At 45.0% G+C, this 26,272-nt stretch overlaps 1 long non-coding RNA gene and 1 pseudogene across 1 annotated transcript in view; both read right to left on the bottom strand.

Annotated features, from left to right (window-relative positions):
• LOC136373472 (uncharacterized) overlaps nucleotides 1-26,272 on the bottom strand; it is a 427,927-nt gene that overhangs the window by 283,397 nt on the left and 118,258 nt on the right. The gene's annotated exons all lie outside the window — the stretch shown is intronic.
• The window catches only part of LOC136373419 (sodium/hydrogen exchanger 2-like), a 53,182-nt pseudogene that overhangs the window by 21,449 nt on the left and 5,461 nt on the right, over nucleotides 1-26,272 (bottom strand).

Here is a 26,272-nt window from a genome sequence, read left to right as displayed (position 1 = left end):
ACAGTGACCATGAAAGATGCTGGGATGGGAAAAATATTCCCTCCTCAATAACACATCTATCCATGTGTCTGGCAGCAGCACCACAAAACTTGATTTGCAAACCCAGGTTCTTGAAGATTCTGTTACATTTACCCACCTTTTCTGTGCTGAGCTCCAGCAATATCTTTCTGCCTCAGGCTTTAAGTAATTTTCCTGGTTTTTTCCTCCCCCTGTTCCCATGGTGGCCCCGGCCCTGCAGGTCCCTGGAGCCCCAGTACAGCAGACACAATGTTCCCGTGAATGGCTGAAGGTCAGGGGGTCTCCCCGGCGACCCTGTTTAACTCTCACCCTTTTGCACGGGGATGACATCACCAGCTGAGCTTTCAGGTTGCACAAAAGCCCTTTTCCCAGCCCTGGGAAGTATTTCCCGAAGCTTGGAGCTGCTGCCTTGGAACAACCTTTGTGTGAGGCTCAAGAGCGGCTCTGCGTGAGCGGACGTGCCTGGGGACCGGGGCTTTTCAATTTCTCACCCACATTTGCATCTTAAAACTTGTCAAGCTCCACCTAAGCACATCCCTCCCTCCGGCCTGGCCCCTGCTCTCTCCTTTCAGGCTGAGGCTGTGTCCAGCCCCACTGCCCTGCGGCTCCCAGCTCCGATCCCATTGGCATAACACACTCTGATCCCTCCTCCACCACTTTTCCAGCTCAGGATGAGGATTTAGGTGTACGTGGGGAAGCAAAACCAACCCCAACCCTCCACATCGTCCAAGTGCTCGGCACCCACCTTAGGGGTTCAGTCAGGAAAAGCAGAAGGAATTTTCTCTAAGGGTGATGCTCAGCCACGGGGCCACTCGGCAGCTTCCATCACCAGCCACCATCTCCTAAAGGCCCAGAAACTCCTCTGCTCCCTCCATCCGAGAGCAGAAGGAAGGTGGCTCCTGGTCAGCAGCTCCACACGGACCTCATGTCCTTGACCAGGAGCTCGCAGGGAGTTTTTCTACATGAGTCTTTCCCAAACCTCCCCATCCCACTCATTTCAGTCCTGTGGAGACCCCACTCTTTTTGGGATAAACAACAGGTGGACATCGGCCTTGCTCACTTCAACACCAGACAACCCCAATTTTTCCACCACATCCTCCTTCAAATGTGGCTGTGTTTACCAGACGAACTAAAAGCTGTATTTTAGAGAAGCCCTTAGAGACTTGCTGGTGGTCAGAGAAGAGCAGGGAGACACCCAAGACCCTCATCCCACAGAAAGCTGCAGGAATGGTTTTACCACTAGATGTCACAGCAATTCTGAGAGCTGCTGCTCCTCCCGAGTCCTGGAGCGCCACAATTTCTTAAAACTCAGTGTTGGAGCCCCAGAATTTACAGCCCCAGCCATGAGGGAGAGGAACCTTCTCCATCAGACCCCTGGAGGGGAGCTAATCCCGAATCTGTGCCCAATACCGGTTTTACCTGTATGAACACGGTGAGGAAGATGACAACAGTTGTTGCTGCAATGAAGAGCTTTTTCCTGCGGAAATCAGGCAGCAGGAAAACCAAAGAGAAGCAAATGGCCCCTCAGAGCCCCCCATAGGCAATGATAAACTGGTCCTTACTGGTGATGGTGTTCACATGAAATCTGTTCACAAAGAAAGTCAGCACAAGAACCCCTGAAAAGCAGGAAGGTAGAGTGAGGCACATCAATCAAACAGAACAATTGGAGAAAACTCATGATCTTACATTTTCCAGTAAAACATCACAGAATTGGTAAACACCAACTACAAGGAACTAGCCAGGGCACAAAAGGTATATTCCCAATAGGCCATTGGAGAATTTTTCTTCCAGTCTGATCCAACAGGTTGAAATTTGCTTTGTCCAGATAAAACTTAATCCCCAACATATTTCTAATTTGAGGGGCTACAAATATTGTCTGGCTACAGTCCTGAAATATTGATTTATTCTAATTAGTGATAACAAATGACTGAATTACTGAGGTTACAAATGCTTTTGAGGCAAATCATAAGCAACAACTTAGCTACAAATTGCCCTCCTATTTGTCAAAGTTTCCAAGCAGTAGCTTGGATAAGTAGCTATATTCCACCTGTGTTAATGTTATTTCTTTCCCTCAGATTTATGCTGTACAAATTGAAGGCCACTTGAGGTGACACAGCAATTGCTGTGATTTACAGCCATTTGCAAATGCACAGATGCAGAAAGGTACAAAAAGTCAGGCCTTAAATCAATAGTCTGTGATTTTAATACCAATGGATGTGATAAACATCCTATTTCGCAAAGATTCATAGCCATTTTGAGAACTGATGACACCACCTGTCACTGACTTTTGTTAGGAATTAGCTGGAGCCACAGCACTGTTGCTTTTCTGGAGGATGTTTGTAAAAGAAATAAAACCAGTACATTTATTATGTACATATCAAACACCTTCCCACACACCTCCAGCAAAAAATAGCTGAACTTTGACTGTACATTGGAGGAGTTTGAAGAAAACAAAAAGATAGGGATGTTTGGGAATAGGGAACTCAGTTAACTGAACCTTGTGACACCTTCCCCATCTCTGGAGCTCTGCAGAACTGGTGCCCAGACCAGCAGATAGGAAGCACTTGGGTGTCAAGGTTCTTTGCAACTTAAAAAATAAATAAAACAAAGCCTCCCTCAGATCACATCCACCCCTACTCTACAGCTCAGGCAGTGCCGATGATTTAAAGGAACAAAATTTACTTGAGCTGATATCCTGGCCTTTGTCTTAATTTAATCCTTCCTCATAAATTATTATTAGCATTCCCTAAACTAATTCAAGACCAGTTTGCTCCAAGAGATGACATACAATTAATCATTCTGAGCAGAATGTATTTTCTCCTGCAGATACCTTGGGAAAGAACAGAAGGAAATCTCCCCAGGGTTTGGATACAAGCAGAGCCCCAGTGCTGCCATGCAAGGACTCTGTTTTCCTTTTTAGATGATCTTCCTCATACCAAAGGAATTCCCCAGATTTCAGAAGAATCATTTCTCTAATATTTAAAGCACTGAGAGTGTTCTATGAAGGACTGGTGTACAGTTTACACACCAACCCCTGCATTGCCCACCTAAAAATCCCCAGTTCCTGCGAGGAAATGTGGGGCCACTTCCCTTTTCTGGATCAGTGCCTCAAGCACCTCCAGAATCCTAGAATCCTGGAATTGTAAAGATTGGAAAACCCCTCCAAGATTATCACATCCAACCATTCCTCCAGCACTGCCAAGGCTACCACTAACCCATGTCCCCAAGTGCCACACCCATATGTTTTCTGAACACTTCCAGGGCTGTTGTCTCCATCATTGCCCTGGGCATCCCATTCCAATGTTTGGCAACCCTTTCCATGAAGAAATTTTCTCTACTATACAATTATTAATTAATTATTAATTATTGATTAATTATTAACTAATCCAGAGGTGCTGGATGGCTCTGAGTAGGCCAAAGTCTGATCTCAACCACCATCTCCAAGGCAGGAGTTTCCCAGTCCGGCTTGGTGCAGCCCCTTCCCAGTTCTCACCCTCCCAGCTCCCTCTGACAGCTTCCCAGGAAGGTTCTGCAGGACAGGAACACCCTGTTCAGGACCACTCAGAATTTCCAGCCCTGGTTTGTGTGTTCTTATTTAATTCCAGAGAGATTTTGACTGGAAAATGGTGGCTGCAGCCTGAGCCCTTCCCTAATAATGTGCTGCATAATTTAAGCTGCTCTCAGAAGGGCTGTGCTTATTGAGGATTTTTGGGGTGCTTTTGCAGCACTGTTACATTTTTCTATCATGCAATGAAGAATTTTTTAACTAAAAAAAAAAAAATCAAACTCACTGAGAACTCCTTTTATCTGAGCAAATAATTTAAGATAAACCACTTAATGGTAATAAAACACTTGGATATACAAAAAACTGACTAATGAGCACATTTCCAAGTATGGTGCACAGTTATTAAAACAAACTTTGGCATGTCCTAACAGCTAATAAACCCCATTCTGCTCTGCCTTGCTAATCATGGCTTAACCTATTTAAACAATTTCTTGAAGTGTCTGTCAAATTAGAGTTCACTGCATGACTCACTGGTTTGTAAACATAAATCCTGTTGAATGTTTTTAAGCTCTCGGATTCATTGCCAAAAATGCATGCTGTTATTTTCACAAATATTGTTAATATATAAAAATACCCATAACTGAGGCACTCTGCACTCATGAGGTGCCAAAAACTGTAAGAGGAATGGAGGTCCAGCCTCTCCCAACACGGAATCAGCACAATATGCAGCTGAGGAGAATGGAAACACAACACATCTATTTATTCTGGTCATTTTCAATGCATGAAAATGGGATCCCAGGGAATTCTAGAACCAGGACTTGGGTATTCATGGTAATTGTGGCTAAAGAAACTGCAGAGATCAGTTATAAGGAGAGTATTTTCCTGCCTTGCTCCTCATTATCACCAAGCCTTGATCTCTTCATTGTTGTGAGGTTGGTCACACACCCTAACAGATTTTCCAGGGATGCTGTAGACTCCCCATGCACGGAGATAACCAAAAGCCATCTGGACACAGTCTTGCCTGCCTGACCCTGCTCAGGCAGGGTGTTGGACCAGATGATCTCCACATGCCCCTGCCAACCTTAGCCATTCCCCAATTCTGCCACTCTCAACCCTGATCTGAAATTCTGGAGTAGGAGTAGGAGCATCCTCGCAGTTTAGGTCCCAAATCTTGTCTATTTAGGACAGCTACTGGAATGTTCCTCCAGTTTCCCAGTGAAGGATGCTGCTGTACACAAGCTTGTTATGAATTAAATCCCTTAAACTGCCACAATTCATAATATGGGATCAGAGGATTTTCATGGATCTCTCACCCCAATGTATATACCTACAGATTCCCTGCTGTTGGGAGAATAGCAAGGGACTAAAAACCACTGAAACGGAAGAGGAGATTGTGGCAATGAAGGAGGGTAAAGGAAGATCATGTCAAAAAAGAGACATTGATTAAACAGATTTCATGAGAGATTCTATCCAGCATCAGAGAGTGCACAGATCAGGGAACTACAGCAAAATGCAAGATTTGGAATTAAGATGGAGGAGCAGGAAGCATTGGCTGGGATGTCCCAGTCTAGTCCTTGCATTCCCATCTGGAATAATCACACTGCAGAGCAAGCAGGAAAGGATGATGGAGGGGCAGAGCACCCTCTCATCTAATGGAATCTTGTTCCTCACTCCTATAAACAATGTCATACATGAAAAATCAAGATCTACAATTCCCCCTACCAAGTGCCCTCCAAATGAGACAGAAAATAACTGCAAAGCAAATGAAGGGCCAGTTCCACTTGTGGTTTTCCCTGATGGTGGAAACTCCGAGGAAGATGGAGATGAGGGTTTAACTCACACTGCTCCACATCTTCATGAAGTACTTGACTGTGGTGTGGGACTTGAGGGAGATGTTGGCCTCCACATAACGCTTCATGCCCATGGCGCAGGAAATGATGCTGAGGAAGTGAAAAATAAACAATGGAAAAAAAACAATATGTTTTTCCCCTTAAACACAGAAAATCAACACACCAGTTATGAAAAAAGTGGGTTTCATCAATTCTTGAATGCTTGCAGACATTTCACTGAGGACTGATTCCCTTCTGTCCTGGGTTGTAGTTTAGGATGTATTCTATCACCATCTTCAGTTAATGGCCCATCAATGCCTTTTGCATGACTCAGAGATACTCCCTCTGGGAGTTATCTCTCTCTTTAATGGGCCATCAAGGCCCTCTTCCATGACTCATCATCCCATTGTAAGATGCTCCGCCCATGGGGGAGGAGCCAAGCATTCTCACCTGGATATAAGCTGGGATTTGCGACAGTAGAACCTGCCCTCACTCACTGGATTCCCAGAGGACTGGAGCTACCAGACCTTTCTACAAGATTTCTGTTTCAGGAAGACCACCTCGTCTAGACTGTTTCCATCACCCTGATCAGGTTATATTCTGACTCTGTCAGTGATTTTTCTTTTTGTATTTATTTTATTTTATTCTATTTTATTTTCCTTTTCTTCCCATTAAATTTTATTTCTGACTTAGAGCCTCTCACTTGGTTTGTTTTCAAAACCACAACACCTTCCTACATCAGGCCAAGAGTATCAGGACCGCTAGGACAATAAAATACTTTATAGGTTGCCCAAACTGTCCAAAGCTGGATTTTAACAGATGAACAATTCATCACCTGTTGCATTTTATCAGAGCACAAAGCAACATCTCCAACTAACACCCAGCTCTTCCCATCCCCACACACCATTTCCAGTTCTTTAACTTTGCCAAACTCTGACCTTGCAGTTGCCTGGCAATTTTTCATGGATAATTGGTTCTTCAAGTTCCAGGGAACATGGCATTAGCATAATTCATCAGCTTTTCAAATCAATACATTTTCAGGCCAACAATCCTAGGAGGTCAAAACAATTGAGCAATCAAAGCGCTGAAGTTCCATTTTTTATATTTTGATCTGGACCAAAGCATTTTTGTCCTAAATATTGCAGCAGGAATAGAAAAAGGGCTTTAAATTTCCAAGATCTGACTTCCAGTGCTGTTTGGTAAGGCTATCCATGTTTTTATTGCACCGAAAAACACTTCCACAGGGTACATCATGATGTTGGATCACAGAAAAGCCAACAGAGAAGCAGATGTTTGGCTTGTCCCTGGAATGGGTGTGACCTGGTCAAACCTGCTGTGACCAGGACAGGTAAGTGACCCAAACAAAGGTGTTGAGAGAGGTGGTGGCTCACCCAGAACTATCAACTAAGAGCTGCTCAGAGAACTGCCAGGCAATTACTGCTTTGCACTGAAAATACCCTGTTTAACCCCAGAATTTCACTAACATTTCACATTATTTTGAAGACACAAACATTTGGGTCTGTTTGAATTTAAAACTGGGTTTTAAGGAGAGGATTTGTGGCAAAAGCAGAGGATAGGAAAGGTCAGAATCGGGAGTCACAATGCTTTTTCTGAGGAGCGGGATCCTCTCTTATTCAGCAGCAGGAGACCAAGATTCAAGTTCCTTTCTCACCAAATGTCTGAGTTCACATCTTTCATCTCCTAAGAAAATGCACCAGTACATAAAAATATTCTAAATACAGGTTTGGTTTGATTTATCCTTTTTAGGTCTGACCTGCTGTGCCAGAAAGAGCAACAGGGACTGAACACAGACTGAAAAAAAAAAAAAATTCTTCAGTTTCTATGTCTGCCTCAAAAAAATAATGGGGAATATAGTTACAGTTAAAAACTAAGAAATCCAAGTATTTATGGGCAAGTAAGTTCCAGAACTGTGGTTTGGGAATGATTATTGGAGAAAGGACATGGGATCACAGCAGGGTCACAGAAAGGGAGTAAACTTGTCTTCTCCTGGCTCAAGATGGACATTGCCACCAAAGCAAGGGGCAGGAATAAAAAGAGAATAAGAAAGGAAAAAATCAAACTAAAACCCATTTGCAGAGCAGTTTCACAGACTGAGCTGTATTCAGGTTTTGGTGGTTTTTTTGGACTATGTAGAATTGATTTTTTTGGCGAATTATTTTTCAAAGAAACAAACTGCCAAAACCTGCTTCTTATAATACAGTATTCCCTGGCCACAACAGAATGAATTGTTTGAACTCCAGATCTATAAGAGAAGCATTTATAATTTGGCAATTAGAAGGGCACAGTGCAGGAATCAGCTGCCTTTGCCATTGTTTTGCTTTAGAAAAAAATGCATTATTCAAAACAACAACAAATGAGTTCCATAATGGATACAGCAGATTGTGATTGATAGAAGGAGACACCATTAGGATTGAATGTTTTCTGCTCCACAATGATTATGCAGCATATTTATTTCACTGTTCTGTCTTGCACTCCTATAAACAGGCTTTTCCTACCTATTCCCAGAGCTGGAATTGTTTTCATTAACACTCAAATATTGCTCCTATTAACGAGCTGAGGAAACAAAATCTGCAAGATGCAGGAATGGTTTATATCCAAAGCAACATCATTAGTTTTAAAGTAGATCTCCCAGATACTTCTGTGCTGAGCTGGGAGCTCACTTCATTTTTTAATTTTCTTTTTATCTTCATTCTCATCAGCTGCACAGTTGTTTACACTGCAGCCGATGTTGCAGGGTAGGTGCATTTTGATGTCTTTGGGGAAATATTAAATGGTTGTGATCCTCAGCACCAGCTGACTCCATTTGGGTAAGAGAACCACACTCAATAGATACCAGCCCACAGAAACCAGGAGGGCTGAATTGTCACTGTGAAGGACACAAAAGGATGAAGCAGGCAGCTGGAGGTCAAGCATGAAAGCTCTCTACTTTATTTTTCTGACTCCATATATATACAATTTTACAAACAGGCCGAGATTGGCTACACAGGTAGCCACCTCTTCAACCTCGTTTGTGAACATCACCATCAATCATCTTTCTCCTCCCAGAGGAGAAGTATGTAAACAATAGATAATTTCTAAAAAATACATAGTTCACTTGAAGCTGCATGAGAACAAAATGCAAACAGAGAAAAGCAGGCAAACTTGAGGCAACACAGGACACTTTCAGAAGAATAAGGAATCTTCATTTTAAGATGAAGATATCAGTGGATGCCAGCACAGCGTGGCTGGCAAGGAAATCAAGATAGACACACACCTTGGTGTGTCCTGCAGTTAAATCAAATTCCTCCACCTGGAAAACCGGCATTTTCCCTCCTAACAGCAACAGCAATTCCAGGTGTGAATTTCTAGATGGAAAACTGTGGAGGTGGGCGGAGCCCCAGCTGCTCTGCCCTGGAGGGAGCCAAGCTGAGGAGTCAAGGAAGAATTTCGCAACTTCACCCTGAGCCCCTAGGACAAAAAGACAAACCTCCTAGCCACGGCGACCTGTCTGGAGACCCACAAGCCCCCTCGGGATTTTATGTAGATCTGTTACAATTGATTAGTTCTGTACCCTTTTCCTCCCACCCTGGTGTCCCATAAAAACCCCTGGGTTTCCTCTGGTCGGCAGAGGTTCCTCGTCCCTGGATCCCTTTCGCTGGTACCCTCTCAATAAAGTACCACCTGCGGAAATTCCATACGAGACCTCTCTCTCTCTCACCACGGCGGGCTAAAAGAGGGGCAAACTCACAAGGGCATGAGCTAAGAGCACTGAGCTGAAATCACCGAAAGCTGAAATCACTGAGCTGAAAAATCACTGCTCTGCCCGATGCTGAGAAGCCCCTCTGCCAGCTGAGGAGCGCCCTGACCCCCCAAGGAGCTGTTTCTAGCGAGACATCCTTTGGGGTGGCTGTGGCTCTCTGGGTCCCAAGCGGCGGACCCCATCCACCAGCTGGCATAGAAAACCACAATTTCCAACCTAAAATCCAACTTGTTTTTCACCTGGGCAGTGTCTCTGGCACACAGTGTGGAAATTCCAAGGGTTTGGCATATTACCTCAGGTTCCAAACCATAGAGGAGGTGGAGCAAAGGCCACCCCTGCCCACACCACCCCCACAGAGATTCCCCGTCCCTCCTCACCCTCTCAGGAGGCCTCACCTATTTTGGCCAAGGATGCCAGCATGATCCAGAGCGTGATTTCAAAGGGGACCTGGATGTGCTGATAATCCAGAGAGAAGAAGGTATGCTCCGAGGAGTCATTGCCCTGGGCTTTCTCAGCAGCCCAGCTGATGTTCTCCAGGATCGTGTCCTCCAGCAGCAGCTCCTGCAGGGCTCCCACCAAGGAGGCTTGGAGGATGCAGGAGAGCCAGGACCCAGCCAGGACAGCTGCAGCTGTGTGTCCCTGGCTCTCCATGTCCCTGGAAGCCACAGCTGCTCCTGCTGCGGTGGGTGAGTGGTTGGAAGTGCTGCTGGAGACACCGGCGCTCATGGGGGAGGCTGCAAAGGGAGGAGCAAATGCTCCACCTCAGGCTGGCTTCCCTCCCTGGCCCATCAATTTCCAGCTGGGAGATCTCACTGTAGAGTGGCACTTTTTGATGCCATGTGACCAAATAGGAGCTCCTCCTGTGAATGCTTCCTTGAGGAAATGCCTCATGCGCCCTCAGACCAATGGTACAACTCACATTTTAGTCCCAACTCTTGATGTGTTTTGGTTCCCAGTCCCTCATAAACCTCTCTTCAAGGGAAAAAAAAATAACCTTCACTGCTGTTAGACCTGACAGAACAGGTCCCATTAAAAAACCCATCCCTAAACAGCTCCATCACACAAGGGGCTTCCCTGGATTTCTGCAGTGCCCACATGAAGATCACAACACAAACATTACAGGAAATCAGTTTTCATTTGGAAAAACAAGCAAATCACCCAGTTTGTTGGGCTAAATACAGAGCTGCAGGAATGGAGGGCACCTATGGGGACAAATAAGACTACAATTGCTTAAAGCTTCCTATAAAAAAGATTAACAGGAAAAGTTCTCTTTGTCTATCTTGAAAACAGCATCAAAAACTGAGTTGCTCAGAATAGTTGGAAAAATGGTAAAATAAAGGTAGTTGCAGCAGTGTTTAACAGATTTTAATAAAACAGTGGAGAAAAAAAATGTATTGGGTCAAATTCCTCCATTGTGAAGCTTCATTTAGGTTGATGATGTTTGAAGAGGCAAAAATTTAACCCAAAGAACACTGGTAATTAAAATCTGGGGCCCAGGGCTATTGCCAGACAGATTGACAGCCTATTTGTTCCCTTCAGCCACCTAAGTGACACCAAAATCGAGTGCCAGTGACAGGCTGGGGACCCACTTCTGAGCTGTGGGAGCTCAGGACACAGATCCTGGGCCTCAGCACCATGTGAGTTCCCTGTTCCTCATCCCATTTGTAAAGCAAGAGGAGGATACATTTTGGAAGACAGGAGGCATGCAGTGATACCCTCAAGGAGAGACTTCTTTCTGCTTTACCAGGGTTCATTTGAATTTCATAGAATCAGACAACGGTTTGGGCTGGAAGGGACCTTAAAGCTCATCTCATTCCAACCCCCTATCCATGGGAACCTCCCACTATCCCAGATTGCTCCAAGCTCCATCCCTTGGACACTTCCAGGGCAGCCACAGCTTCTCTGAAAAACCTGTGCCAGGGCCACACCACCCTCACAGGGAGGAATTTCTTCCTAACATCAAACAAGAAATTACTCATTACTCTGAAGAAGGGAGAACAGTGCTCTTAACAGCAATTAAAAAGTAATTAAGAAATTATTTAGCCAGAGGAAGAGCAATGGAAGCAGCTCTGAGCCTGGGCTCACATCCCAAGCCATCATATTTTCCTCTTTCTGTTGAAATATTGAGCGTTAAAGTTACGGGTTTGAGGACTTGTTCTATTTGGCAACATGGAAAAGGAGTTCTGCCAACCTCCCATTCCCCTCCATTCCCAAATGATCCATTTCATCATTTGTTATTCTCTCAAAAAAAAGGCAAAAAAGTTAATGCTCACCTACACTTCCCTTAAGCCAAAAAGAAAACATTTGCACCTTGGAGGGGGAAAAAGCCTTGCATTGGGAGTTCAACAGCATCCTGGAAACTGGTTTTGTGTGTAGAATCTATAGTTATTTAATAATGGAACCAGAAAAACCAAAAGAGCTGGGACAGAATTTGAGGAAGGTCAATAGGGAGGATAATTTTAAAAATATGCTCTGTTTTTCAAAGAAAGCTAGCTTATAAAATCATTAAGGTTGGAAAAGACCTCTAAGACCACCAAGTTCATTATATATTAGCTATGAATAAGCCAAAAGCCAAAGACAAAACGTTTTTCCGAAGTTCTATGATAACATAATTTGTGCTGTTCCTCTGGTAATGGCTACTGATATTATTGATCCACTTTTTCACGTGAGCACCATTTGATCCGATGTTTTTGGACAGGCTTTCATTTTTTTCCCTAATGTAATGCTCTTTCCTACCTTTTTCAGTCTCCAGGCTGGATTTTGATCTCCACAATTGTGCTGATGGGCACCTTGCTCCTGGTGGAATGAGGAAGACTGGGAGAAGAACAGAGTTACTGTGGGATGTGAAACCAGTGACCAAAATTCAGGCTCCTGCAATAAAAACATGACATTCCTGCATGTTTTTCCCTGGGAAACATCCACCTCCTGACCATGACCCCACAAGTACCATGGTGGACTATCCCTGAGGGAGCTCTTGGCTTACCCCAGGGAAAGCCTTCAGTGCTCTATGCTGATCTCTGGGACAGATATTTGGGAACACCTAGGAGATGTTTTAGTGGTATCACCTTTTTTGTTGTTGTTTTTTGGCCCTTTTTAGAAGTAAACCTTTTTTTTTTTTTTTCAGTTTACCCTAAAAAGCTCCAAGCCACTCGTCCCACTTCCCCTTCTGGGAAGGATTCCACTCGCAGCTATTGTGGGCAGCAGGAACAGGAAACCCTGGAAAACCCTGAGCCACCACATGGTCTGTCAGCACATCACAGGGCACGGGGACACTGAAAAGTAACTTGATGCTGCAGGTTGATTTAATTTTTATGAGGTTTTCATTTGCTTTTTGAGTCAGTTTTGGAGGGATAGGGGAACACAGAGGAGCTGCTGTCCTTGACTTTCTGCAGTGTCACAGCTACAAAATATTCTGATAACAAATTGTCCTGCAGACCTGCACAAACCATTTTCCACCATCTCTGCTGTCCTTAAGCCCCTGCTGACCAGAGCTGGATGGGAATTTCAGGGAGCTGGGCCTTCTGAGTGTGTTCTACTCCTCAAACACCTTCTTCCAACCCCCAAAACAGACCAGCGGGCACAAGGCATTGGTCTTTGCAGAAGGGACAACATTGCAAATGGAAGATTTACCAAAGGATTTATTAAAATTATCTAAAAACCAATTTTATCTTCCTCACACACAGTTTGGCAAAGGAGACAGGACTGTGACAAAATTAGGTTTTATGATGGATGGGGAATGTCCATAGAGGAATCTGCCCTATGAACCAGAGAAAGGAGATGGGACTCAACAGTGAGGTGCTTATTCTGTCACAGGTTAATAGGTTTGGGTGGGAAAGGACCTTAAAGCTCATCCAGTGCCACCCCTGCCATGGGCAGGGACACCTTCCACTAGCCCAGGTTGCTCCAAGCCCCATCCAACCTGGCCTTGGACACTTCCAGGGGTCCAGGGGCAGCCACAGCTTCTCTGGAAAACCTGTGCCAGGGCCTCCCCACCCTCACAGCCTGGAATTCCTTCCCAATATCCCATCTCACTCTGCCCTCTAGCATGGGAAGCCATGCCCCCTTGTCCTGTCACTCTGGGCCCTCGTCCTTGTCCCTCTCCAGCTCTCCTGGAGCCCCTTCAGGCACTGGAAGTGGCTCTAAGCTCTCTCTGAAACGTTTTCTTTTCCAGAGCTCCCCCATCGCTCCCAGCCTGGCTCCGTAAAAGAGTTGATATTCCCAGAGAGTTCCATGGAGCCCAGAGCCCATATTTCAGCTTTACCCAACCAGAGCTACATTTAGGAAAGATGGTGTTACCACTTACCCTCAAGGAGGAGCAGCAGTGGTGGGACACAGAAAACCCTTGCAAGTCTCAGCTCTTCTACTGGGGCTTGTTTTAGTTTCAGCTCCTCAGGGTCCTGCAGTTTCCCTTCTCCAGGGGAAGCTCCTCATCTTCTTGCTCACCCTTCTTTCAGAAACACCACCAAATAAAACCCCAGGAAAAATGGTGAGATGCCCCATTGTTCCAATAGCATTGCAGTTTAAAAGGTTGTAAAAATAGCAACAAACTTTCTTCTCCAAAGAGAGCTCCAAACAGGCATCCTGAGAAAAACAAAGCCTTGATGGACATCGACCATACAAGATTCCCAACACATTTTGTGCAATTTCAATAATTCAGCTCAACACACAAATTCCCCCCCCTCCCTTAGCTCCAGTGCATCAAATATTCCTCCAGATTTTTTGCCTTCCCAAGAGCACAGGCCACAAGTGAAGGGGAATATCCACAACCCCTACACGGAAAAGGGAAAGCCTTCAGCCTCCTGGGATTCACAGCTCCATACTAAAACTCTAATTTCCCCTCAGAAGGGAGCCAGAATAGTGGATGTGGGAGTGGAAGGTTCATTAGCACCTGGGCACTCATTTACCAAATGCCCACTGACCCTCACAAGTGATTTATATTCCCAACAGATTTATGAGATTATCACAAATAAATGAACTCAAAGGAAAAGCAGGCAAGGATTAAGTGGTTAGGATATTTTGGTATAGAAAAAGAAAATTAGGTTAATTACAATCAAATATCTGAATTTTTAAAATATGTATGTAAAACAGGAGCAAAACAGAGAGAAAAAAAATCAGTTTTGCCATGCCCTGTACAAACTAGTGGACAGCAAAAAAAAAAACACTGCTAAAAAGTAGATTTCAGCCCATTAAAAGTAGATAAATATTTTACATTTTGGGTGAAAAAAATAGTTCTCAGATTTAGTTTCCTTTGTTTAACAAGCAAATTACTTTTTCCTGATTAAAAGAGAGATGAATGAAAAATGCAGGTATTTAGTGTTTAAGATTTTTCTGATTGTCAGTCAGAATTTTTAATCCCAAAGGGAAGGATTTGGCCTTCCAGGTTTTAAGTCCTTCTTGATTTCAACTGGAATAGAACATTAATTGATGGAAGTTGTTGTTCTGCACACCTGGGTATCCTTTTAGTGGGAAAAAATCCTCCCTCCAGAGAAAGATGAACTTTGAGATTTCATTGCAAAATCATAGTAAAGCTCTGGAAATCCTGACCTGGAAGGTACTAAAGATAACCACCACTAGCTATCACCATTTGACTTTAATAAATTTCAGAAAAAATGTTAATGAGTAAAAATCCTAATTATCCTCCAGGTAGATGAAATAATCTTCTGGAGGGGCTTAATTCCCACAACTGAGGCAGGCTGGGGAACATCCTGACTACAGGATTAATTGGGGAAATTTAACTACAGTCCAGCTTTCTACAGGGTCCAGGTCCCAGGACGTGGTGAATATTCCTCTGTGGGAACACAGAATGAGAGCTGGATATGAAGGCAAAAATTGCCTGACAGCATTTCTCCTCCAACATCAGAGTTTCTGGGATTTGCATAAAAATCAACTCCAGGCAGAACCTGGCCATAGATGTCTGCCCTGTAAAATATGACACTGTTTTCCTTTGTATGTTGGTTTAGCACAGATGGTTAATTCCACCCTGTAATGCAGATAAAAAAGTCCCTTGGTTCTGGTAGCTCAGTCCATGGAACCTTTGTGCCTGAGCAAACTTCTTCCAAATTTCTATTCCCTTCCATCACATTAAAATGTAGCAGGAGGTCCCTGTGAGAGCCTCCCTTCACCTGCGGAGGTCTAGGGTTTGTTGTGCGTGCTGTGGAAAGATCAAAGTTAATCCAGAATGCCAACCTGGGAAATGTTCCCCTCAGAATTTGCACTTGGATGAACTGAGGAGAAGCTGGACAGACAGCTCCATCTTCCATGCAATGATTTGGGACCCAAGCTGGCAACTTGGAGGGCATTGGGAGAGCCATCACCTCCCACTGCCAGCCATCAGCATTAGGCTGAGACTGAGGAACAGCAGGGGAATGAAGCCATTTTGGCTCCTTGCCCAGACCTGGAGAATTCCATCCTACAGGAAATAAACAGCTGGGGACTTAAACTTTAAAAAAAATAAAATGCGCTGTGTATTTATCTTAGTTTCTGATTGGGGTAAGCAGATGCTGGCTTGCACTGAGGCAGAAGGAAGCTTGTGGTTTAGGGAAAAAAAAAAAAGCAGATACCATGGTGACAAGAGGGATCTGTAAAACTTAAGAAAGACAGCAGGGAGTTGCAAAGTGGCTCCAGGTCGTGGCTCCAAGGCATGGGCAGCATCCAAATTAGTGCTCCTGCTCTGGGGTGAAGGTGGCACTTCCCTGTGGACTGCAGGGATGCAGTGGGTGGGAGCAGCCTGATGATGGGAAAACCTCTCTGTGTTAGAAAATGCTCTATTTTGTTAATTCCTGAAAGAGTCACTTCAGGATGTCTCCTGAGCAGTCCTGAGAGCAAACTCCCAGGCACTGGCCTTCCTGGCTATGGCAGGCAGAGCTTGGCCAACTGTATTTTTTCAGCTGCCCAAAGTGTTAGAAACTGCAGTGTGGCCAGGTCTTGTGAAAACAATTTCTCTCTCCCACTTAGAGGCACAGTTTTTAGACAATATTTTGTCCAAGTAACATGGAGAAGGATCTGGGGCCTTCAGGATGATTCACACTTGAAATGTCACCCAGGGCAATTAATTACTGGGTCAGAAAACTGCTGCCCATATGGGCTGTGCTCTGCTGAATCTTTCCTCTCCAGGATGTTTTTGGGATGCTGTTCTGTCTCAAGACAGCCTGGATCTTCTTGCAAAGAGGAGGAAAATTTGTATTTAATCCATAGCTTTTTCTCTTCCTTTGTATTATGATATTTAGGTAATTTAGTTGAAGAAAAAAGCTTTGTTCTCTTCAAAAAATTACTTGGTTTAGTTATAGAACAGCAGTCAGCAAAAAGACTCTTGTTAACTAAGATCTGTGGTATATGAATTCTTCAAAGATAAAAAGTAGTACACATCAGAAGCACCTGGATCCCTAAGGCTGTGTTATATTTCTTCTTAAAGTAGTCTTTTATTTAAAGAGTAAATATCTGGTAATATAAAGGCAGTGAAACAGCAATTAATGCTGTAAACTTTTACTCCTGTTGGTTAATTTAGCCTCTGCGTACTAAACCATACAGGAAAAAACCTTTGCTTTTATTGTAAACCACAGGAGCCTCATGCAGAACTGTCTGTGCTTTTAACTCCTTTCCTAACCAGAGTTCAGCTTGTCACACAAGCACAACCAAACCTATTTTCCTTCTGCTGTGCAGGGCTCCTCATCACTAGCAGAAATCCACAGCTTCTGAAAAATAATTACAGGAGCAGCTGTTTCAATAAACCTCCCAAACTGCAGCCCTGTGTGTTGTTATCTCAGGCTGCTTCCCTGGAAATACTATTGGAGTGCTGGCCTGATGTGGAGGGTGAAGCCTCAGGGGCACTGAGGTGGGACCTGGCTGCTTGTGTCAGTTCTTACAGGGTGGAGCTGCTGCCAGGATTGCACAGACCTGTCCTGAGATCTCCATGAAGCTGAAGATAAAGGAGAAATAATTCTGGCTTTCAGAAAAAGGCTGGCTGAAAAAAACAGAACCTGACAATGGGGGTGGGGTCCAGACTATCAGAACTTTTTAAAGCTTCCAGAGCAAGCACTCAGGTGACCAGCAGCACCTTCAGGGTCTTTCCCCTGCTTTTCTCAGCCACATGGTAAATGTTTGAGTATTTAGGAATATATCATGTGTCAGAGAGTTGTCTGCCTCTTGTGATACTGAGCCTCACTATCTTGTTGGAGATCAATTTTCTGTGTGGTAAATTGCTTTACAGTCCATGTGCAAAGCCTGTCTTTGGGGCTGGGCTGTGGCATATTAATTACTTTTTGTAGAATCAGCCAGAAATGATCCCTCAAAGTAAATAAGCAGTGATTAGAAAAAAAAAAAATATTCCGGATTATTGGTGATTGAGGAGAGACGGGAAGACTGATTCGGTGATCAGAATTTGATTTTACTCAGGTTTTCCAAAAGCTTATATACCATTTCAAGAAGGTTAATTTCCACTACAGTAATTAGGTTAGAAGATCATACAAACTCACACATTTTACAACATCTTTCTCATAGGGGGTTGATTGAATCTCTCCTCTTCCCATAAACAGATTTAATCCTATCTTCTTGTAATCTCAGAGCTCTGTTTGTTCATGCCGTGGCATCCTGGTTATCGCACTAGCTATGCTAATTAAATCTGTCTTACTCTCTGTCTTGTGTAAACCCATACCTGATGACTAACAGCTCAGGAAAGGGAGCTCTGAGAGGTGAAGGGAAAATTGTTCAAGGAGTCTGTGACAGAGGTAGCTTGGACTTAAGGACTTTTTTTTTTCTTCCATATAGCAAAAGTTCCCATTTCCCTGTTTTGTGACTCAGGTAAGAGAGTCCAGTGAGATGCTGATGCTATCGAGATCCCAGGAATATGTAGAACAGCTGACTGATGGGTGAGAATACTCCCATGCCTGGCCACTCTCAGCCCTGTGCTGTTCAGTACTTGTTAGTTTGGTACTGAGCTTTGGGAGGAGTGGATCTGTTTGTTTAACCTAGCACCGAGTTTGGGTGTTGCGACAAGGCACATGGAGACTTCCAGGGAAACTCAGCCTGCCAAGCTCCATGTCTGCTGCAGAAAACAACTGTGTGTAATAAATGAAGAGTTCATATTCTGTTGCTGGTTATGCTTTGTCAGCACATAACTGAGATAATGGAGCCTGTATTCTGCAGTAGGAAGCTTGCTCTCTGTTGCTTTTGGACCAGACGAGCAGTTTTCAGGCTTATAAAAGTCAAATGCCACAAGACTGACTTAGAAAATTGCCAAGGGTCAATTTATTTAGTATTGTAATGGTGGTGTTTTCGTTTGGATGATGATAATTCCAGGTGCTGCAGTAGTTTGTGGGCAGTGTCAGTGGTGGTTAAAGCTATGGTTTGCCATACATCAATGTTTCTTTACATCTTTCACCTAAAGGAAAGTAAGAGGAAGCCTAGGTCTGCAAGCTTGATTTTGCAAGATATGTTTGTTCTGGATAACTTCAGTAGTCATTAAAAAATTAAAAAAATTCATTCTGATATGTGAATATTTGCATTTGTAAGTGTAGTGGTTTGAAAGCAAAACCAGTGAGAGACTCCAAGTCAGAAATACAATTTAATAGAAAGAAGGTAAAATAAAATAAAAAGCAATAGTACAGAAGACCCCTGACAAGGTCAGAATACAACCTGACACTCTGTTAGTTAGGGTGGTAGACACAGTCCAGACGAGGTGGTCTTCCTGAAGCAATGATCCCATAGAAAGGTCTGGTAGCTCTGGTCTCTGGGAATCCAGTGGGTAAGGGCTGCCTGTACTGTCCCAAATCCCAGCTTATATCCAGGTGAGAATGCTTGGCTCCTCCCCGTGGGTGGAGCATCTCACACTGGGATGATGAGTCATACAGGAGGTCCTTGATGGCCCATTAAAGAGTGAGAGCTCCTGGAGGGAGTTACCTATGAGTCATGCACAAGGCATTGATGGGCCATTAACAGAAGGCACCCCAGAGGGAGGGGGCCTGGGAAAACACTGCCCCACCTGGATTCAACAGTTCATGAAGATGGTGATAGAATAAATACTCTGTGCACATCCTACACTGAAACCCAGGACAGCAAGTCCTTCCTGCTACTGAGTGAAGCAAAAGCCTGTGGCAGGAATGGCCCAAGGCCATGGTTTGATCCCTGCTTTCAGTCCTTACTGCTGCTGAGAGAGGCAGTCCTGCTTTCCCTGGGTCATTTCTTCCCTTTGCTTGTTGTTATAAATGTTGGAGAATTAATTCGTATTTTATAGAAATATATGGTATCAAATAATTTTAAAGCCACCAAATAAATTGTGAAACTGCAGTCTCTTCCGGGGAACAGAGGAAGCAACACATTTACAACAGAAAGAAGGGTGTCTCCACCAGGAGATGGGTCCTCTCCGAAGATGGGACTGTCAATGACCCGGTGATCAACACCTGATGAAAATCTTATCTACATCCACCTGGGTGTGCATGCCAATACCGGGTTCCCGTAAATGCAATCAGATGTCCAGCCCTGCCCGGAAAGCTATTCATCAGACCGGGAGACAGGAAAAAAAGAAATATGAATATGAAACAACGACTGAGTGGACAATGGGATGAGGCAACCTTCTTTCTGGCCGAAAAACTGTATATAAGTTGGCCCTGCAGAAGCAGACTTTGTGAACGGGGGAGGATTCGGCACGCTGCCGGTTCTAAGCTTCACCCAGCACTGATCCCGGGCTCAATGCTGTCCATTGCTTGTGGCTTTTTCAAATTTCTATTTTGCAGTATTTCTCAATGAAATGGCATATTGATGAAATTTGGCTGATCACTTATTACACTTGTAATGGCACAAGAATCCCCACATCAGCTGTGAGCTGGGCTGGGGCCCCAAAGCCGCACTGCTGTGTGACTGAAGGAGATTCTCGGCTCAGAGCTCCATGGAACCCGGCCAAGGCATAGCCTGGCACTGACCTTTGCTCTTTGACCAGGGACAGAACCCCAGGGAGCAGCTGGAGCTGTGTCAGGGAAGGTTCAGACTCGATGTTATAAAAAGATTCCTCATCCAGAGGGTGGTCAGACACTAGAACAGTGCCCCAGGAAAGGGCCACAGACCCAGAGCTCCAGAACTGCTTGGACAGCACTCTCAGGCACAGTATGGGATTGTTGGCATGTCCTGTGCAGGGCCAGGAGTTGGACTCAATGATCCCTGAGGGTCCCTTCCAACTCAGGGTATTTTGTGTCTGTGATTCTAAGTGGTAAATCCATGCTCAGGGACAGGCCTTTGGAGTTGGTGGAGCAGGTCTCTTTCCATATCCCTGATTGTCCTGGGTTGTAGTTTAGGATGTATTCTATCACCATCTTCAGTTAATGACCCATCAATGCCTTGTGCATGACTCATAGATAACTCCCTCCAGGAGCTATCTCTCTTTAATGGGCCATCAAGGACCTCCTGTATGACTCATCATCCCATTGTGAGATGCTCCGCCCACGGGGAGGAGCCAAGCATTCTCACCTGGATATAAGCTGGGATTTGGGACAGTAGAAGCAGTCTTCACCCACTGGATTTCTAGAGGAATGGAGCTACCAGACCTTTCTATGAGATCACTACTTCAGGAAGACCACCTCGTCTGGACTGCTTCCATCACCCTGATCAGGTTGTATTCTGACTCCGTCAGTGGTTTTTTCTTTTTGTATTGTTGCATTTATTTTATTTTATTCATTTTCTTCTCATTAAATTTTATTTCTGACTTAGAGCCTCTCACTTGGTTTGTTTTCAAACCACAACACTAATTTATGCAGGTTGAGTGTCCATGGTCCTGGTAAGAAGCTGTGTTTCCCTGACCATCTCTCCTGGATAATCCTGCCCAGACGTGGCTGGATGAGGTGAGGGTTGGGAGCAGCCTGTGCATGGCCCTTGCATAAGGATGGGGAGGCTTTGGATGTTGGAGGGGTCAGGACGTAGGACCTTGGAGCTGCTGCCAGGCAGTGCCCAGAGACTTCCCAGATACTCAGGCTGCTTCCCATGCAAAGCTCATCCCTAATCAAACACAGCTCTTGGTGGGGTTGTTTGCAGAGATCACATGAAGGGAGGGGAGACGGCTGCTGTCCTGGGCCTGGAGCCCAGTGTGAGCAGAATGAAGAGGAGTCAGGCACTCTCTATGTCTCTAGTCAAACCTTCCTTGTGAGAGGGGAAAAGTGTCAGTCTGACACCTCTCCAGACCTGGGACACCTCCCGGCATCCAGCAGTTGGAAGCTTCAGTTGCATTCACTGTTCTTCTGTGTTCAGGCTCTTGGGTTGTCTACAAAAAGTAGGCAGGGAGGTTTGGTGCCTCTGCTAGTACCAGCTCCAGTGCTGCCAGAACTTCCTGGGACTTTTGGGTTTTAACTTCTCCTTTGCCGAGCTGCTGGGGATCTTATGTTCCATGTGCATGGAAGTACAGTGTAGAAAGGCTCACTGCCATCCCATGAGCAAATGTCTCTTTTTTTGGCTGGTAATGGAGTGAGATTTTAAATGTTAAAATCTTGCATTAAAATCCCTGAAAATGAAAGTCTTGGCTGCGTGGGGTTTATTTGGTTTTGAAATCCAGGCAAATAATCCCATTGGGCATTGCTTTCACTTTTCACAGAACTTTAAAAAAAAGGAAAAAAGAAAAAAAAAAAAAAAAGAAGGAAAAATCCCAGAGAAACAGAAAATAAATCTCTGGATGCATGCAGAGTCTGTTTGGAGAGGCAGTCTTTGAGCAGGCCATGATTGCTGTGGGGAAGAGTTTTGGCATATCCTGACTTGTGAATGACTTTGACTTGGCAGTAGTGATCTTCTGTAAGCCTTTTACAGAATGAACAGAAGCATCTAAACAGAGAGTAGAGGGATGTGTCATTTCTGGCTGTGGTGAGGACACAGATATCCTGACTAAAGGAGAGTGCATCTGATCTGCACAGCCCCCCAGAATACTCCCAGGAGTTTGTGTATCTGGTAGGCTTGAGACTGAGCTGGGCTCTTGGGCAAAACAACTGGATGCTGCCAGTGCAGTCAGGAGCCTGGACAGGCCAGGAAATGCTGAATGAGCAACTCAAAATGTGTTGGGGAGCAGCCAGGAAGGAGGAGAGTTCAAGGAGAATGCACTGTCACCCTTCTTTTCATGGAATCATGGGATATCCTGAGTTGGAAGGAACCCACAAGGATCAAGTCCAACTCCTGGCCCTGCACAGACACCCCAACAATCCCACCCTGTGCCTGGGAGCACTGTCCAAATACTCCTGGAGGTCTGGCAGCCTTGGGGCTGTGCCCATTCCCTGGGGAGTCCTTTCAGTGCCCCCCCACCTTTTTCTCAGCCAAAAAAAAGAGTAAGATTTACTTCTGAATTCGGTGCTTCAGTAGGAAAAGAGGTGGGGTTTCAGCTGACAAAACCATTTTCATGTACTGGAACAAAATGTGAAGTTTATTAAATGGTACTTATAAACATGGGCTTCAGGTGTTGTTGATAAGATGTTCTCTGTTAGAATCTTGGTAACACCACAATAGTCCTTCACAGGCAGGTGCTAAAGGATGAATGGATTCATCCTCACACACTTCTCCAGTGCTTGGGTATCATTTGTTAAGAGCAGAATTTGCCTTAAGCTGTGCTAATAACATTGATCCTTAAGGTGCCTTCATGGAAAGTAAACCTAAAACACATTAAAAAGTCATCAGTGCTTTGTTAGGCAGTGCTGCTGCTGTGTGCCAGAAGCTGGGGAGATATAAATAAGGAAATGTTACTTGTCATGCTTGACAAATGCGCAGAGGAATCTGCTTTTGGCCACTGCAGGAGGAAAGTAGCTAAACAGACTCTGGATGTTGCAGCAATACAGTTCTGACATATTTGTGGCCTTTTAGTATCTTGTTAGAATTTGACTGTATTCAAGGTGTGATGGAATTGGCTGTACTGCATGTCTGACACCAAATTAGTGACATTGAAAAACTTTGCTGGAACACTGAACTCAAACCCTCCTTGCTGCAGCAAGACAGAAAAGGTTTCTTATTTTTTCTTAACTAATTCCTTGAACTCCAACAGCAAGTTGGTAGTGTGGCACTTAGGAATCTGCTCAGCTGTGCTGAGCTGTGCCAACCAGAGGGGCCAGGCCGGTGTTGCTGGCTGAACTTCCCAAAGCAGCCCAAGGGAACTAAATGCCAAATCCCCCTGGGACTTTATTCTCTTCGCAGTCTGTGTTAGAGTAAATAAAAGTGAGTGGGAGTTGGGTCTCTAAGCGCCCTTGGCTCCCTTGAGAATCCTGATTCCCCAGGACTTTAGTGCATGGAGGTGACATTAACTTTTGTGTTTGGTTCTCCTGGTAGGAAAAAACTTGTGTGCACAAGGATCTTTGGACTTGGGTGTTGTTGGTGTGGGATTTAACAAGTTTTTAGGCCTTGGGTTATTGAATGAATTCAGTTACAATGGCATTATAATCCATGAGAGAAGCTTTTATTTTTGTTCTCACAAATCAGCTTTTTCATTTACGTAACTTTCTATGGTTTCTGGGGCAAATCGTGGTCTTGTTTTGGGAAGTTCTGACTTTGTCCTTTGTTCCAGCTATATTTTTGGCTTGTGTTCCAAAATCTGGTCTGTGAGGTGGTACCTTATGCCAGGTTCAAGCCCTGTTGCAGACAGCCATGTGTGCTGCCAGACGTGATGTAACCGCCAGTTTAAATTGCATAACCCTTTTGGTAACCTGGATTTTCCCAAGCCTCGCTCTTGAGTGGCGATCCCTTTGCATCCTTTCACCTTTTCTTGCTTTTAAAAGGTGTCTTCCAAACCCACACGTGAGCAGCAGGAATGTGGTTGTTGCTCTCAGTAGGAGCTGGAGCCTGTTCCCTCCTGCCCTGGGTCTTGGGCTGGTGATGCTGATACAGCCCAGGGTCAGTGAGCACCTGGTGGTAAAAGCCATTTCTAAATAAACGAATTTTAAGCTGCCGGGGTCTGACCACATGTGTTGGTTTAACACAGATGGTTAAGAGCAATTGGTGATTTCCTTCGAACTGACAACCAAAATAGCCAATTGCATGCAAGGGTACACCTCTGGGTCACAGCCTTAAAAGCTAGAAGGAAGCCTGAGCTCTCTCTTCCTTCCGCCTTCACAGGAGGTAAGGCAGTCCTGGCTCTCTCTTTGGTGGGGGGGGCCAGGACGGCCCAGCCTGCCCGGGCCCAGGCCTTCACAGGAGGCCTGCCTGGCCCAGTGAATCCCAGGCTGGGAGAGGGGATGATGTGCCCCCTGTTATAAATGGGCCAGGAGACCTGCTCCTTTGAAAAGCCTTTATTAGTCAGCTCTTTCAAGGGGGAACTCGAGGGGTCGCCTGCGCCGTCGCTGCTCCTGTCGCCGTTCTCGCTCCTGTCGCCACTGAGGATCAGGTGTCAGACGAATCTGCTGCTCTCGCTGCAGCAGAGTCTGGAGTTCCTGCCTCGCGGGAATCCCCAGGAACTCAACTGGGCTCGGGTGGTCTAGGGGCGTCACTTCTTCCCAGTCTCTTTGTGGTCATGGCGAGGCGGCAGAAGCAGAATTCAGTCTCTAGGTAGCTGAGGGTCTTCTCGGTGTTGTAGTGTCTCCCTTTTATCTGGATTTTGTGCTGGGTCGCGGCTTTTGGGTCTGTTTGCCGGCAACTGCACTTTGGTTTTGGAGCGGTGCACCATGGAAGTCCTTGGATTTTCCTATTAGGTGGGGCCAGCAGTTCGAGGAGCCGGCGGGGACCGGCGACAGTCTAGCCCGACGGAAGGGGAAGGGAACCCGGGGTTTTAGAGGGGGTATACAACTTGGAATAAGGTTTTGAGGGTACAAATTTTGGTACAAACAGCGTAACTTTCTTAACAGACAGGTTACAACTGGCATAACATTTTAAACAGCATAACTTTCTTAACAAATGACAGACTGTGTCAAAAAATGGGAATTTCTTATATCTCATTCATTTCACCCCCGGCCTGGATCGGGTTTTAGCAGCTGTAAAACACCCTGCTGCTCCCCCTATGGAGGGGAGCTGGGCCAAAGCCTGGCCATGGGTCTGGGCCCTTTCCCCAGCAGGAGGAGAGTAGCCTGCAGCCTCTCCAAGCTGGGCCCACCCTGAATGAGACCGAGGGGTGGGGGCAGGAGCCTTCCATCAGCCAGGCTGCTCTGAGATCTGCCTGCCTGAGATTTTTCCCCATTCCTGTGGCTTTTGAAAATCCTGGCTGCTACCCAGTAGAGATCACATGGCCACTGCAGGCCTAGACAAGCTTTAACTCTTTCCTGCCAGCAGATGGAACTTCCAGAGCACTGGCTCTTCCCAGAGTGAGGACAGACAAAGTGATTGAGCATTGAGAAGACAGCATAACAGTCAGATGGAGAGAGTGAGAAAGAGATTAATTAGAGGAAGGATGGAGTTGCCTGCTGGCTGGACTTTCTTGTTTGAGCTATGGAAATGAACTCTATAGGTAGATTGTCCTTTAAATCATGGAAAATATGCATTTGGGGAGATGATTCGTGGATTTTTGAGCAAAGATGTTTGTGATGGACTGTATTGCATTAGAATTTGTGATTCCTGTGGTCCCATAAGATGCTTGAACAGAGAGAGAGAGATGAGAAGCTCCTGCACCAGTGAAAGAAGTGAGAAGACATCTCTGTTCCTTGAGATGAAGAATCCTTTGCCTTGAAGTTGCTTATCTTTAAAAGGTGACACCCTAGATACCTGAGTTCCACAACCCGTAAGCAGCTTGGGAAACTGCTAATGGGAGGAGACCACATGGAAGCAGGTTTCCCCAGGCGGCTGTTTCTGTGAGAGTTCCGACCCACAAGAGGACTGTTCTAGGTTGTCAGTGGGGGAAAATTCCATGGTAAACAAGAGACTCCTCTCCTGAAGAACTGATGAAAGACTATATTTAAATGGTGAAACTGACTGAATGTCACAGGTTTTGTCTCTATGTTGTTTGTAGGAAAGTGAACACTTGTGGGGGGAGGAGAAGGGTTTTGAAAGTTTCATTTTATTTTTTTTTCCTTTTCTTTTTTTTTCCTTACTGTGTGTTAATAAACTATCTGTTTACTTTTAAGTTGAGCCTGTTTTGCCTTTTTCTCCCAAAATCCTATCTCCCAGTTGGCAAACAAAATTTGGCAAATGTGAAACCACCACACCGCATTAAACCAGTGCTGCTGTGCAGGATTCATGTGGACATTGCCATGGACTTTCCCAAAGGAAAAGCAGGGAGAGAGTCATATGGAG

The sequence above is a fragment of the Sylvia atricapilla genome, chromosome W, assembly GCF_009819655.1.
Source record: "Sylvia atricapilla isolate bSylAtr1 chromosome W, bSylAtr1.pri, whole genome shotgun sequence".
NCBI lineage: Eukaryota > Metazoa > Chordata > Aves > Passeriformes > Sylviidae > Sylvia > Sylvia atricapilla.
This window is presented reverse-complemented; position numbering and strand designations above follow the sequence as displayed.